At 33.8% G+C, this 15622-nt stretch overlaps 1 long non-coding RNA gene across 1 annotated transcript; it reads right to left on the bottom strand.

The window, feature by feature from the left end:
• Positions 1-2054: 2054 nt before the first annotated feature.
• Positions 2055-14451, bottom strand: LOC127085803 (uncharacterized). Its single transcript, XR_007789273.1, has 2 exons — positions 14254-14451; positions 2055-6166 (listed from the first exon to the last, which is right to left on the bottom strand). It is a non-coding gene; the product is annotated as an uncharacterized LOC127085803 (long non-coding RNA).
• Between the last annotated feature and the right edge of the window lie 1171 nt (positions 14452-15622).

The raw sequence follows: 15622 nt of genomic DNA, 5'->3' as shown, positions 1-15622 counted from the left end.
GAATCTGTTGTTTATAAATTATATTGTCATGGGATAATAAGCTATGGTAAGTGAAGTTGAAAAAAAAATACATATATACTTTGTAGTCCTTCAAAAAGTATAATATTTTCGTCTGGTTGTTCAAGCTATACTATGCCATGTTGAACAAAAAGGATGCAGTATTGAATTTACCTGCAATATTTTAACTTCAGTATTACACTTTGCCACATTATCATTTTCACAAGTGGATTAATGTAATATGTTCATGGTAACTGTCTAAATTCAAAGGCTTATTGTATCAGTTGCATCCTATATTGGAATATTGTATCAAGTAAAGGAGACCATGGTTATCTTTAAATCACTTTATTTAAATATTTGCTTGTGATTGTAGCTATCTTTCTTCACAGTTCTGTTCTTCGTGCAAATAATGTTTTTGAAGTTCATTTTAATTGTTTCTACGGTAAAGTAACTTTTTGAAGTACCTTTTATTTATCACATATTTAACCTGTGCATATTGTTAGACGATAGTACCGATCTAGAAGGGGGGGGGGGGGGTTGGATAGATCAGTATTTAAATTTAGTTCTTTTTAAAAATGTTTTCAAAGGTTACGAAAGCTCCCTAGACCATAATTGTCTAAACGAAGCAGGTGATGAGTCGACTCAAACAGGGTTTTTCCAGAGTTGAGTCGACTCATGACTCGAACTGTTCAGACCCGTGGCAACATGGTTCAAATGAAACAGCCAATGCGTCGACTCAAACAGGGGATGAGTCAACTCAAACAAGTTTTTCCAGAGTTGAATTGACTCATGACTCGACCTGTTCAGACCCGAGAGTTACGCTCCAAGTCATGAGTCGACTCACAGTTCTACTGCTCCAAGTCATGAGTCGACTCATGACTCGACCTGTTCAGACCCGTGGCAACATGGTTCAAATGAAACAACCAATTAGTCGACTCAAACAGGGGATGAATCAACTCAAACAGGTTTTTCCAAAGTTGAGTCGACTCATGACTCGACTTGTTCATACCCGAGAATTACGCTCCAAGTCATGAGTCGACTCACAGTTCTACTGCTCCAAGTCATGAGTCGACTCATGACTCGACCTGTTCAGACCCGAGAGTTACGCTCCAAGTCATGAGTCAACTTAAAATTCTTAAACTGTCAAAAATGAGTTTTTGATATTTTGGTCAATTCAAACCATTTTCTTATGAACCTAAGGTACCAATGATGATCAAGTGCATTATTCACATCTATGAGATGCTCCTATATGCATGGACTCATTTCACTTATACTTTGAGCATGTTGGAGGATGAATGCATTTTATGATATGATGACACCGTCCAAAGCACACATTTTGAGCAACTAAAAAGGTTTGACATTATTAAAATAAGGACAAAGGATTTTTGCCCTCACACATATTTTATTAAATTTTTGCTTTGATTCCCTCAAGAATGTACTTTGATATTTTTGCTTCGGGACTTTAACATCACTCTTCCTAGATATACACGTTATACCAATTTTTATTATAGTTATGTGATCGGGAAAATAGCAAGTGTACTATTTTGCCTTTTATAGTAATAATGGGGAAATTCCCCGAATGTCGATCTCAAGGATTGCAAGTTAATATTGAGTTTAAATTATCATTCAATTAAACAAAAAGTATTAATTTGGTTTTTAGGTGTAAAAATATAATAATAAAAGTAAAGGTAAAGAAGGATGAAAATAAGGGTTTATAGAGAAAGAGGAACAATGTCAGGGAAGGTGTATGATTTATCCCTGTAACAACTCTGAGTCACTATTGCATCAATAAATATCAATTACTACCAGTTCTTAAGGGTATTTTCTCCCAAGTCCTTGGTGAGAAAACCTTTAATCAATCTACCCTAATTTCTATGTCCATAGCCAATTAGGGTGAAGTTAAGCTTTATAATATCAAGAATACTCTGGTTCATACAGGGTATCCCTAGTCCTAGGTGATATCTACTGCAGAGTAGCCTTATGAAAACCTTATCAATGGTGGTCCAGCCTAATTGATAACCACAAATCAATCTCGATTGGTCCGAAAGAGAAAGCAATAAACACGTCAAAAGGTTACCGTAAAAACAATATTATAAATGCAAATGTAAACTCAAATTCTTTACAATTCTAAATCAAGGACACCCCCTAGCATCGGGGGGTTTAGCTACTCATATTGTTTAAAACAAATTCAAGATAAAAATTACACATTACAAGTAATTTGATGACTTTGATCTTCAATCGCTCCCGCTCATGAATATCTTCAGCTCTCTAAATGCCTTGATCTCTGTAATACTTGATTGCTTCACAATACTATGTTTTGCCGTATTCCAAGATGATTTTTCCTTTGGCAGAAGACCTCCTTTTATAGTGAAAATTCCCAACAGCAGTTGGACAGGTCCAAAGATATCTCTAAAAAGCCCGACGAACAAAAAGCCCGAGAAAAACTGGATTTTTGGGCTTGGGCAGACACGACCCATGTCAGCTGACACGGGTGGCCATGTCAGCCTACTGTTCTGGCTGACACGGCCCGTGTCAGGTGACACGGGTAGCCGTGTCAGGCCTCCTGTACCGGGGTTTTCTTCTCCTTTGCTTGCCGGAATCTCGCACTGTCTCATTTTGAGTTCTCTGGTTCTTCTACTTGAACCTGTTGGACAAAAACACAGCTATCCCACGCATAAAATCACAAAATAAAAAGTAAAACATAACAATGATTAAAAATGCTTAAGTAAAATGACGGAAGTAAAACTAACTCGAAATGTATCATAAATGCTTGCACAGTGTGTCAAAAGCCTCTGTTTCGAGTCGGATCAGTAATGAAAACTCAATGTAAATGGTGACTGATCACAACCCAAAACTTAGCTCATTGCTTGTCCCAAGTAATGTTTCAGACACATTGTCACTCCCCAGAACTCTTATTATTTTCCACCACTGCTGAGATCATTCGCCAACGTCTTCCCTTTTCCTTCCACAAATCCTGCTTTTCTTTGTAAGTCTTTATTCGCACTTTCACTTTAAAGCACCGTTTCACCTGTCAGCTTATATCACATTCTCACCAATTCTCTCGGGGTAAACTATTTACACTCATAATTCAAAGTATGCAATATCACTCCTAAGTTTGAATAGTCTCTCTTTTCCTATCACCTACACACAACACACACACTTTTGAGGTCTTTCGGGTTGTAACTTGGCTTGGGTTAGGGGATGGATTATAAAAAAGGAAAACAAGTGGCTTTTGGTTCAGAGTCGATGTCACATCATGTGTTTGTTTCTTTTATTTCCTCGGTTTTCTTTTCTTATTATTTTTTTTCTTTAACGAATGCCCTTTTCCGTACTTCTTTTTGAATCTTCGAGTTATCATTTTTCTTTTTTTTTCTTTTTCTTTCTTTCTCTCGATTCATCAATTTTTCTTTTTCTTTTGTTCTTGCACTTTCTTGGGCTTTGGGAGCTTTTGGGGTTTTTACCCTAAACTTAGCTTTTCAACACAGTTTGAATGTATTATCATGACTCTGAACAGGGTGAGGACGTGTTTTGGCCAAGGGGTACATTTATGAGGTTTAAACAAACAAATGGATATAGGCTCAAATGGGGTTAACGAGGGATATAATTATTCGGGATGGCTAGAAAGGATCGGGGTTAATTTCAAACAACGTGCCTAAATGTGTGTATCATGCAGTGACAGTTCCAGAGAGTCTACGCAAATTCAGAGTGATAAAGACAAACCTGAATGTCGCTCATGATGATCAATGTGTTTGGCTTTTTATGACTCTCTTTGTTTGGTTCAGCTTTGACATGATCCACGATACTCATTAGTTTGGTGCGATCTCTTCCTTACTGTGGAATGTACAGGATACTCATGTCGGTTAAGTTGGCCCTGATATAAAGGAAGGCTACGATGCTGAAAATTTGGTTGCAGGTGAGCACATGAATGAAGACGAGCAACAGTAGGAACCGTTTGTACCCCCGCCCCAAGATCCATTCCATCAGGGCACTAGGTCATCATCCATGAGTCACGACCAGTGGGCATGGGCGCAAATTGAGCTCGATGATCTTCGGACCGAGAAATCAAGACAAGGCATCGAGTAGGCTCGGCAAGAGGCGGTGTTGGATGAGATGAACCTGATGATGCAACCGTTGATATTGCACTTTCCTCCCCAGCCTCATCAGTAGGGCACTATGAGCCACCCTCCATCTATCTTGTTCTAAAACATTGAGGTCAATGTTTAGTTCAAGTGCGGGGGAGGTTTTACTATGCTTTTTGCTTTTATTTTTTGTTTTGTTTTATGTTTTATTCTATTATTTCCAAATTTTTATTGTTTTACATTTGGTTTATTTTTACTGTTAGGTATCATTTGCTGCATGTATTTCAGGTTCTTGGTGTATTGTTGGATTAGGTGATGACCATTAGTGGTAGTGGATGAAAGGATCACTCCATTTACGGTTTCTTGTTGTGAATGAGCTTCCCAAAAAGGTTGATATTGCTGAAGAAAAGATCGGACACAACTTCTCAAGCTCGACTAACGTAGGTTCTCTGTGCATTCAGAGTTGAGTAAGAAGTCACATCATACTTGAAGTACTGTGGATGCTGTCAAGCTTTACCTAACATGGTGAGTGCATAAAAAGCCAAACACATTTGTCATCATGAGCGATATTCAGGTATGTCTTTATCACTCTGACTTTGCGTAGGTTCTCTGGAAATATCACTGAATATATACACACACTGAGGCACGTTGTTTGAATAATAACCCTGAGCCTTTCTATTCATCCCTTGAATTATCCCTTGTTAACCTCGTTGAGCTTGTACCCTTTGTTTGTTTATATAACCACATGAATGTAAATCATAACCCAAACACTTCCTTACCCTGTTCAGAGTCAATGTTATGTCTTTAAGCTGTGTAAAGTCTAAGTTTGGGGTAACCCCATAAGTATCTTAAAATAATGTGAGTGCGAAAAAAAAAAATTAAAAAATGACCATCGAAAAAAAAGAAAACAAAAGAAAATTTTCTTTTCGATGGTACGAGGAAAGCACTCACCGAATGAGAAACACTCAATTAAAAAAAGAGAAGAGAAAATCAAAGAAAAAATAAGAAAACTGAGCAATACAAACTGAAAAAGAAAAAGAAATTAAAAATGAGATGTAGAACCAGCACAGTGAAAAGAATAATGACATTGGCTCTAAACTCAAACCACTTGTTTTCCCTTTTTGTTTCTATTTACCACACCTTAACCCAAAATCCATTACAACCCAAAAGACCTCAAAAAAGTGTGTGTTATATGTAGTTGATACGAAAGGAGAGACTATTCAAACTTATGAGTTGATATTGCATATTATGAAATATGAGTGTAAACACTTTAACCTAGAGAGACTTGGTGAGAGTGTGATATAAGCTGACAGATGAAGCAGTACGTCAATGTGGAAGTGCGGAGGAAAATTCATTAGGAAAAGCAAGGACTATGAAAGGGAGAATGAAGGCGTTGGCGAAAGATCTTCGCAGTATTGTGGTAAGAATTCAATTTTGGGAAGTGACACACTTTGTCGTGTAGAACATTACTTGAGGACAAGCAATGAGCTAAGTTTGGGGTTGTGATCTGTCACCATTTTCACTATGTTTTCATTACTTATTCGGCAAGAAATCAAGGATTCTGGAACACTTTGTGCGCATTGTGGTACCTTTTAAATTAGTTTTCATTTTCGTAAGTTATTTAAGCATTTTATCAATTTTTAGTTTATTTTGTGTTTTCGAGATTTTATGCTTTGGTTGTTTGTGTTTATGCCCTCCAGGTAACTCAATTTTTCTTGAAATTGATTAGCACTTGAGTGTCCTAGAACAGAAGGGAAATCGTTATTGACAAAAAAAGGTACATGCATCAAAACTTTTACGAGAAATGTCATCCATTGCAAGGAAAACATTTGATGCATTTATGCATATGTTCTCAATGTCAATGACATCTTATCAAGACGTCATCTGATCTAGATGCGGAGACAAAAAAACTCTTATCCTCTATATAGAGCAGAGAGAAGGGGCTTCAGAGGCAATTGTTTTTGGCGCTCAAAAGGCTCAACAAGAGCGAAGGAAGCGGGTGCTAGAAATAGGTGTTCCTTTGTCCTCACATGACATAGACAACTATGCCCTTCAAAGCACCGCCAATGTCTAGATCAATCGGCAATTGTCTGCACAATAGATTGCACTTCTCTTAGACGATTTTAACTTTTGTATATATACACACGCGGGTGTGTGTATATATTGCAATGACCAAAATATAATAAAAAAATATAAAAATTTAATCAAAATGTGGTATATTTTACCAACAATTTATATATTAAAATCATTTTAAATTTTTATTTCCATTTTAAATCTTAAATCAAAATTCTCATTTCCAAAATGTAGAAATGATTTTTATGCTTAATAATCAGATTTTGAATAACTTATAATTATATATTTAAATATACAGTTTATTCACTATGAACAAATATATAAACTTGTTACAATTAAATTTATAATTTAGTTTATTTTTCAAGTCGAGTTTATAATTTGTTGACATAAAACATTTTATATTTTTAATATAAAAAACTTATTTTATCAATAAATCATATTTCTATTTACTACTATTAATTATATTATCATTAATAATAATAAATTAGTTTTATTTTAATTTAATCATTCAATATATGTAAAGGAGACAAAATAGAGAAAAGGAACCAATTTGAGAAATGTGATTTCTAAAGAGTAAAGTTTAGAAAAATAGAGAAACTCTTAGAATATAGGTGATACTTAAGTTGATAGGAAGGGCAGGAAAATGATTGAGTGATATTTTGAGTGTATGACTAAAATAGGCACTAGCATACTCACAAGAAAACTTCAAACCTTTGAAGATACAAAGTGACCAATCATCAATCAACCCTACCACAAATACAACATTACATTGAAATATGTTTTAGTAACCCAAAAAAATTCTTAAAAAGTTGCAACATTATCTAAACTTGAAATCATGCATTAGACGGTGGCTTTGGTGAGCATTGTAGTAGATGTGGTAATCTCATGTGAGCAAAAAGTACTAATCTATAACTATGTATATACTTTTGTTCTAAAAGTATCCTTTTTTTTTAATAAATGACAAAATACAATTATTAAAAACTATTCTTTATCAATTCCAGTTATCACTGTTTTTAAAATTTTCAAACTTCTTTCTAAAGTAAAAATTTCTATAAAAAAATTTATTCTAGAAGAAAGTTTAAAATTTTTGAAAACAGTTATCATAATTGAAATTGATAATAGATGAAGTTAATAACAATCATTTTTAATAGTTGTATTTTTATTATTCATTAAAGAAATAAAATTGTGAGTGTGACTTGCTTTTCTATTACTCCCTCTGTTCCTTTATAAGCGTTACTTTTTTTAAAAAAAAAATGTTTTTTTTAATTGTCGTTTGCAAAATTCAAGGTAGTATTAATTACAATTTTATCAAAATTACTCCTAGATAATGATTGCAGAGAGAGAAAAAATAAAGTGAATGTAATAAATAATTAAGGGTATTATAGATAAAAGAAAAATTATTGTTTGAAAAGTAATAATAATGATTAGTTTCCTTGGTAAATGTAAAAAGTCAAAAAATAACACTTAAAAAAAAGAGTAATTGTTTTTGATAATATCTTTAAAATTAATATTAGAATATTAAGTACAAAATCAGTTTTTTTTAATATAGAGAAGTAATAGAACTGCAAAATAAAGCATATGTTGGATGTGGCGTTTATTATAGATGGACTGAAATGTAATCAATGTAGTCTAAAGTTATGTTAGATTGTTTCGTGTATAATCATTAAACTCATTCTAAAATCATTTTAAAAAGCGGACAAATAAAAGGAAATTGAATCAAATGAAATGTATAATATTTGGGGAAATTTAGAAAAAGTTATCCAATCACAACATTAAAAAAATAAAGGGAGAAAAATAAAATAATTTTTTTTGAAATTGAATAAAAAAAATTCTAAGAAATACCGTATAAAATTTGAGTGTATTATAAACATATTTTTAAATTTTAATTTTGGTCTAAATTTAAATTACTTATTTAATAACTTTTATGAATAAAGTAAAATGAAATAAACACATAGTTAAACATCTAAAAATTTATTAAAATTTTAGATCAGCTTAAATACACATTTTTATAGAAAAAAAATTGAAAATTATTATTGAATTCAAACTCTTTTAAATTAATTTTACACTATCAACTCATTATCATCATTTATTTTATTAAATAACACTGTAATTTTTAAATTAATAATATAATATAATTGAGTAATGATTACTTATTTTATACTATCATTATATAATCATTAAACTCATTATAAATTTTAATACACAAATATTTTGAACTATAATTAATATTAAATAAAAAATATTCTTTATATTTTAGCATCGTGTAGGGACAGAAAAACGGATTGAGACAGACTCAAAAGTTGAATTAAAATGATGTAAAATATATGGGAAAACTCAACGAGTTTTTTTTATCACAATATCCCTTTTTTGAAATAATAATCCTAATATATCCCGTTTTGAAAAAAAAATCTCTGAATGTCCCACTTTAGTTCTTTGACTCGCACATTCAAAGGACGAGTTGGTGAAGCATTTATCGTGATGTGTAGACTCGGCCAATGGTTGGCTAAGCTTATGAAGGAGAGTTTTTCTTTTAAATACAATTTTATAATTTAATTACATTATTAAAATTATTATTAAATAGTTTTCTAATTATTGTTATATTTAAATAATAAAAATTATTTTTTTTAAATAATAATATTTTTGTAAATTAAATTTTTTTTTAATAATAAAACTATAAATATTATAATGAGGCATATAATTAATTATAATGAGTAATAATAATTCTATTGATATACATGGAAGAAATACATTTTATTTATAGTGACCGCCTGTTCCACATCTTGTGCCAATTTTTTTGCGTTTTCCCTTGCCCAAGTCTTCTTGTCTTTGTCTTGGGTGAGGCGGAGATGAGTCGGAAGACAGATCTTCATGTTGATCTTGTTATTGACTTTGATGTTGTTGTGATGTGTTTGGAGGCATATCCATATCGTCGAGTTCTTGAATGGAAAAAGTAGGCATATTTAGTAGATGCCCATCGATGAGGTCAAAGTCGGGTAGTGAATGTGTTGGTTGTGTGAAGGTGTCGGGTTAGGTGTGTTGGATAGGAGGATAGTAGACATCATCAGGATTGTATGTAGGAGTGGATTATGCGAATGTGGTGTTAAATGTTTGGGGTTGAGAATGGGGGTTTGAGTTATCAAAGTTGGATAGGAGGATAGTAGACATCATCAGGATTGTATGTAGGAGTAGATTATGCGAATGTGGTGTTAAATGTTTGGGGTTGAGAATGGGGGTTTGAGTTATCAAAGTTGGGTTGAGGAATTGGAGTGTATTGTATGGGTGGGTGTAGGTTAGTTTATTGTTGATATTGTTGGTTGTAAAAGTAGTTTGTTTGAGGGAATGGAGTGTGGGGATTATGGTGTTGGGTTGAGGTGGAATAGATTGTGTGTTGTTGGATGGTTTGGGTGTGTTGGTAAGTTTATTGGGCTGATGATGATGGTTGGGCCCCAAATTGGGATGTGTATGTGGGGGGAATGTCTTGATGTAAGGGTGGTGTTGTTTGTTGGGTTGAAGAAGAGACACGTTGACGGGGACCAATCAAAACTTATGTCGGAGCAACGTGCGTAAAAGGAATTGACAAAAACTAATTCATGTATTCTCTACCCGGCTTAGACTCACCAATTACTGAGTTACCTTGTAACACCAAATGTCTTCTCCTTTTCCATTCTTTGAGCTCTTCTTTGTTTAAATTTTGCCAATGTTTATCCCAAGCTTGGACCATAGTCATACTATGGTGTTCACTTAGACATCTTGGCTGAGACGGGATGTGTTGTTCGAATCCAAATTGGAGTTTGACCCGATTCGTCTGATACATCTCAACGGTAAAGAAACATAGTATATATGTTGTTGCACTCTAGACTCGGTTGTCACTATAATCAGGCACTGGATATTGTATGCACGGCCTCCATATAAATTGTTAAAAGAAATATAATTATTAGAATGTATAAAAGAAATTTAGATAAGTTGAATATTGTAACCATACTTACATCGTTTTCTTCCATGTGTTCAATTGCAACACGGTACCCACGTAGATGATGACGAAGATTATTTCCGTAATGCATACCTCGTTTGCACCATCTTGCATTGGGAAAAAATATTAACACGATGTATAATTAATTTTGAGAAATATAAATTGCATTCAATGAAAATCAGTACCTTAATGCATACGGATGTGATGAAACCTCGTTACTAACTGGGGCAAACAAGGATATGCGTGTGAATGCCCATACACTTAGTAATACAACACAACCTCATATGCTCTTCACTCCTGTATGGGCTGCATTGCACATATGTCTATATAATATTGTCAGACAAGCAGAACCTCAACTGTATGTGTTACATTTTTCTAGGTCTCCTACTAAAGGTAACCAAGAAGAATGCAATAAATTGTGACTCTTATCTGGCATTAAAAAAGTAACAATTAATAGTAAAATATAAACTTTTCCATGGAGAATGTTTCCGCCTCCGTCGGGGTAGAGTTAGTTTTTAGCTGTGTTAGTAGAGCTTCTAACCAAACAATTTTGACAGAAGTCCCATTTTTATCTGAAGCGGTCGGTTCGACGCACAAATTCTCCATGTAAACATCATTAGTTACATTTGTTGGGTCATTAACAGCTTTACCATTAATTCAGAGACCGAGTGACATACTCACATCCTCCAGTGTGATAGTACATTCACCAGTTGGTAAATAAAACGTATGTGTCTCGGGTCTCCATCTCTATAACAATGCAACAACTAGTTTAGAGTCTACTTTTAAACTTACTATCTTGGCTACATTTGCAAAACCCGCTAGTTCCAAATACGGTATTATAACTGCACTTGGTCGAATGTAAGTATGAGAATGGATCCGGAACCTAGTGTCTTCCTGAAATTCATATAAAAATGCACGCATTGAGACCCGCCCATTGGATGGTCGAGCTAGGCAGTTCCATGCAATGGGTGGGTCTGAACGCGTGCATCTTTGGCAGTTCCATATCTAATCAGCAAGGGAATCCTTGCAAGGAACGCGCTACAGTTTTTTTTTGCATGCATGCACTCATAAGTTCCATCAACCTACACTATTTTCAGCAATTTATTTAATATTTTTCCACCCCTATAAATTAACTTTTCATCCAAAACTAATTTTCATCAACTACTTTCAGTTTCTCACATCAAATATTCATTATCTTCTATTTCACATCTATTTCACAACTACAAAATATCTTTGTTGCGGATAGGCGAATCACACCGTGGGATAACAACGAACATTGTTGAATATGTAAGTTTGCGTATTCTTTACTTTTTTTTTTAAATTCGGCTTCTCATCACAAAAAAATATTCATTATCATTTTTATATGAATTTCAGGAAGATACTAGGTTCTGGGTCCATTCTCATACTTACATTCAACCAAGTGCGGTTATAATACTGTATTTGAAACTAGCGGGTTTTGCAAATGTAGCCAAGATAGCAAGTTTAAAAGTAGACTTTAAACCAGTTGTTGCATTGTTAGAGAGATGGAGACCCGAGACACATACGTTTCATTTACCAACTGATGAATGTACTATCACACTAGAGGATGTGAGTATGTTACTCGGTCTCCGAATTAATGGTAAAGTTGTTAATGGCCCAACAAATGTAACTAATGATGTTTACATGGAGAATTTGGGCGTCGAACCGACCGCTTCAGATAAAAATGGGGCTTCTGTCAAATTTGTTTGGTTAGAAGCTCTATTAACACAGTTAAAAAATAACTCTACCTTGACGGAGGCGGAAAACATTCTCCATGCAAAAGTTTATATTTTACTATTAATTGCTATTTTTTTTAATGCCAGATAAGAGTCACAATTTATTGCATTCTTCTTGGTTACCTTTAGTAGGAGACCTAGAAAAATGTAACGCATACAGTTGGGGTTCTGCTTGCCTGGCAATATTATATAGACATATGTGCAAGGCAACCCATGAAGTAGTGAAGAGCATAGGAGGTTGTGTTGTATTAGTAAGTGTCTGGGCAGTCACACACATACCCTTGTTTGCCTTAGTTAGTAACGAGGTTCCATCACATCCGTATGCATTAAGGTACTGATTTTCATTGAATGCAATTTATTTTTCTCAAAATTAATTATACATCGCGTTAATATTTTTTTTCCAATGCGAGATGGTGCAAACGAGGTATGCATTACGGAAATAATCATCGTCATCATCTACGTGGATACCGTGTTGCAATTGAACACATGGAAGAAAACGATGTAAGTATGATTAATTATAATATTCAACTTATCTAAATTTCTTTTATACATTCTAATAATTATATTTCTTTTAACGGTTTATATGGAGGTCGTACATACAATATCTAGTGCCTGATTATAGTGATAACTGAGTCTGGAGTGCAACGACATATATAGTATGTTTATTTACCGTTGAGATGCATCAGACGGATCGAGTCAAACTCCAATTTGGATTCGAACAACACATCCCGTCTAAGTCAAGATGTCTAAGTGAACACCATAATATGACTATGGTCCAAGTTTGGGATAAACATTGACAAGATTTAAACAAAGAAGAGCTTAAAGAATGGAAAAGGAGAAGGCATTTGGTGTTACAAGGTAACTCGATAACTGGCGAGTCTAAGCCGGGTAGAGAGTACATGAATTGGTTTTTGTCAATTCCTTTTACGCACGTTGCTCCGACACAATTTTTGACTAATCCCCGTCAACGTGTCTCTTTTTCAACCCAACAAACAATATCACCCTTACATCAAGACATTCCCCCCACATACACATCCCAGATTTAAACAAAGAAGAGCTTAAAGAATGGAAAAGGAGAAGGCATTTGGTGTTACAAGGTAACTCGATAACTGGCGAGTCTAAGCCGGGTAGAGAGTACATGAATTGGTTTTTGTCAATTCCTTTTACGCACGTTGCTCTGACACAATTTTTGACTAATCCCCGTCAACGTGTCTCTTTTTCAACCCAACAAACAATATCACCCTTACATCAAGACATTCCCCCCACATACACATCCCAATTTGGGGTCCAACCATCATCATCAGCTCAACAAACTTACCAACACACCTAAACCATCCAACAACACACAATCTATTCCACCTCAACCCAACACCATACTCCTCACACTCCATTCCTTCAAACAAACTACTTTTACAACCAACAATATCAACAACAAACCAACCTACGCCCACCCATACAATACACTCTAATTCCTCAATCCAACTTTGATAACTCAAACCCCCATTCTCAACCTCAAACATTTAACATCACATTCACACAATCACTCCTACATACAACCCTGATGATGTCTACTATCCTCCTATCCAACACACTAAACGCAGCACTTTCACACAAAACACATTCACTACCCGACTTTGACCTCACCGATGAGTATCTACTGAATATGCCTACTTTTTTCATTCAAGAACTCGACGATATAGATATGCCTCCAAACACATCACAACAGTATCAAAGTCAACAACAAGATCAACATGAAGATCTGTCTTTCGACTCATATCTGTCTCCCCAAAGACAAAGACAAAAAGACTTGAGCAAAAGAAAAACGCAACAAGTTGGCACAAGATGTGGAAGAGACGGTCACTATAAATAAAATGTATTTCTTCCATGTATATCAATAAAATTATTATTACTCGTTATAATTAATTATATGTCTCATTATAATATTTATAGTTTTATTATTAAAACAATTTTTTAATTTACAAAAATATTATTATTTTTAAAAAATAACTTTTATTATTTAAATATAAAAATAATTAAAAAACTATTTAATAATAATTCTAATAATGTAATTTAATTATAAAATTATATTTAAAATAAAAAAAAACTCCCCTTCATAAGCTCGGCCAACCATTGGCCGAGTCTATACATAACGATAAATGTTTCACCAACTCATCCTTTAAATGGGCGAATCAAAGTATTAAAGTGGGGCATTCTAGAAAAAAATAATTCAAAACAGGATATATTAGAATTATTATTTCAAAAAATATGCAATGTGATAAAAAAAAAAGTCAAAACTCAACCACAAAATTGAATCAAGACTTTTCTAAGAAATATCATATAAAAGGCATGGAAGTTTAATAAAAACAAGTAACATATATACCTACGATAACGAACTTCGGGGAGATCTATGATCCATTGATGATGGCGCACCCTCTGCTATGACTGTGATGGAGTTGAGAAAAAGGTAAGCATACCTACTAACTTCATACCCTTCTACCTTTAAATATTTCTCAGGAGAAAGGGATGAAAAAAAGAGAGAAACAATATGAGAAACTTTGTTAATAGAGAGAAGGTTAAAATGCAATTTTCTCAATTACACACAATCCAGTAGTCTATATAAAGGAACGGAACAATAACGAGCCGTTACCATTACAGGTACGGAAAAATTGAGAAGAAAGAATAGAGCCGTTAGCTGGTTATACAAAAGAAAAGCAATAAATGACTTTGAAATCTGAACCTTCTAACTCAATGAATCTTTATAGACTAGTACTAAAGTATAGGTAGTCATTCAAATACCAACTGTTTTTATTATGTTTCCTTTTCTATCGATATTTATTTATCATATTTTTAGAAAAATATTATTCTTAAAGTGCATCTTAATTCTATGCCGTATTTTCCTGTTCACTATTACGGTGAACACAAAAATATTATAATAATATATTATTTTTTTTAAAATATATTTTTTTTATCATCTAAAATAATCAACTTTATAATTTTTTTAATTAAATTTATAATTATATTAATCAATTTTGATGACTATTTAAAATTATTTTTAATGTCTAGACGTTTATTAATCAATTTTATAGAATTTGTTTTTCAAAATAACCACTTTTTTCAAAAACAAATCGAAAATAACCAATTTTTCAAAAAAAAAAAACCAAAATAACCAAGTTTGGTAGAGGATGCGTCAGATGAATTGGCGCACCCCCATACCACTAAGAGGAGACGCCAATAGCATTGTCGCACATGCATTGGGCCTCATGAGGAGGCGCCAATGCTAGTGGCGCCTATTGGGCCTCATGAGGAGGCGTCAATGCTAGTGGCGCCTTAGTGTCTTTTGCATGGTGGATGTATGCGTCAATTCATCTGGCGCATACACCTCCTCCTATTATTTTTTATTTTTTTTTATATTTTTTATATTTTTTTAATTTTTTTTAATTTTTAATATTTAATATTTATTCTTTAATACATAAAAAATAATAATGAAAAAAAAATCATTAAATATGTAATAATTGGTTATATTGGACTGACAATAAACTAATGACTCGCCCGATTATAACGTCCTCCAGTTCCACATCCCGGTGCGTTAGTTTGTCTTTGAGGTCTCCCACGATTTTCTTGAGGTGTTTGTGGTCTTTAGGTGCTGACCTGATCGAGCGATGGCTGGTTGGAAGGTCCGGCGGAAGTTCCAACTGTATTTGACAAATGTGTCATCATTTGCTCCCAATATCCGGAGGGGCTCTGGCCAA

The sequence above is a fragment of the Lathyrus oleraceus genome, chromosome 5 (genome assembly GCF_024323335.1).
Source record: "Lathyrus oleraceus cultivar Zhongwan6 chromosome 5, CAAS_Psat_ZW6_1.0, whole genome shotgun sequence".
Classification (NCBI taxonomy): domain Eukaryota; kingdom Viridiplantae; phylum Streptophyta; class Magnoliopsida; order Fabales; family Fabaceae; genus Lathyrus; species Lathyrus oleraceus.
This window is presented reverse-complemented; position numbering and strand designations above follow the sequence as displayed.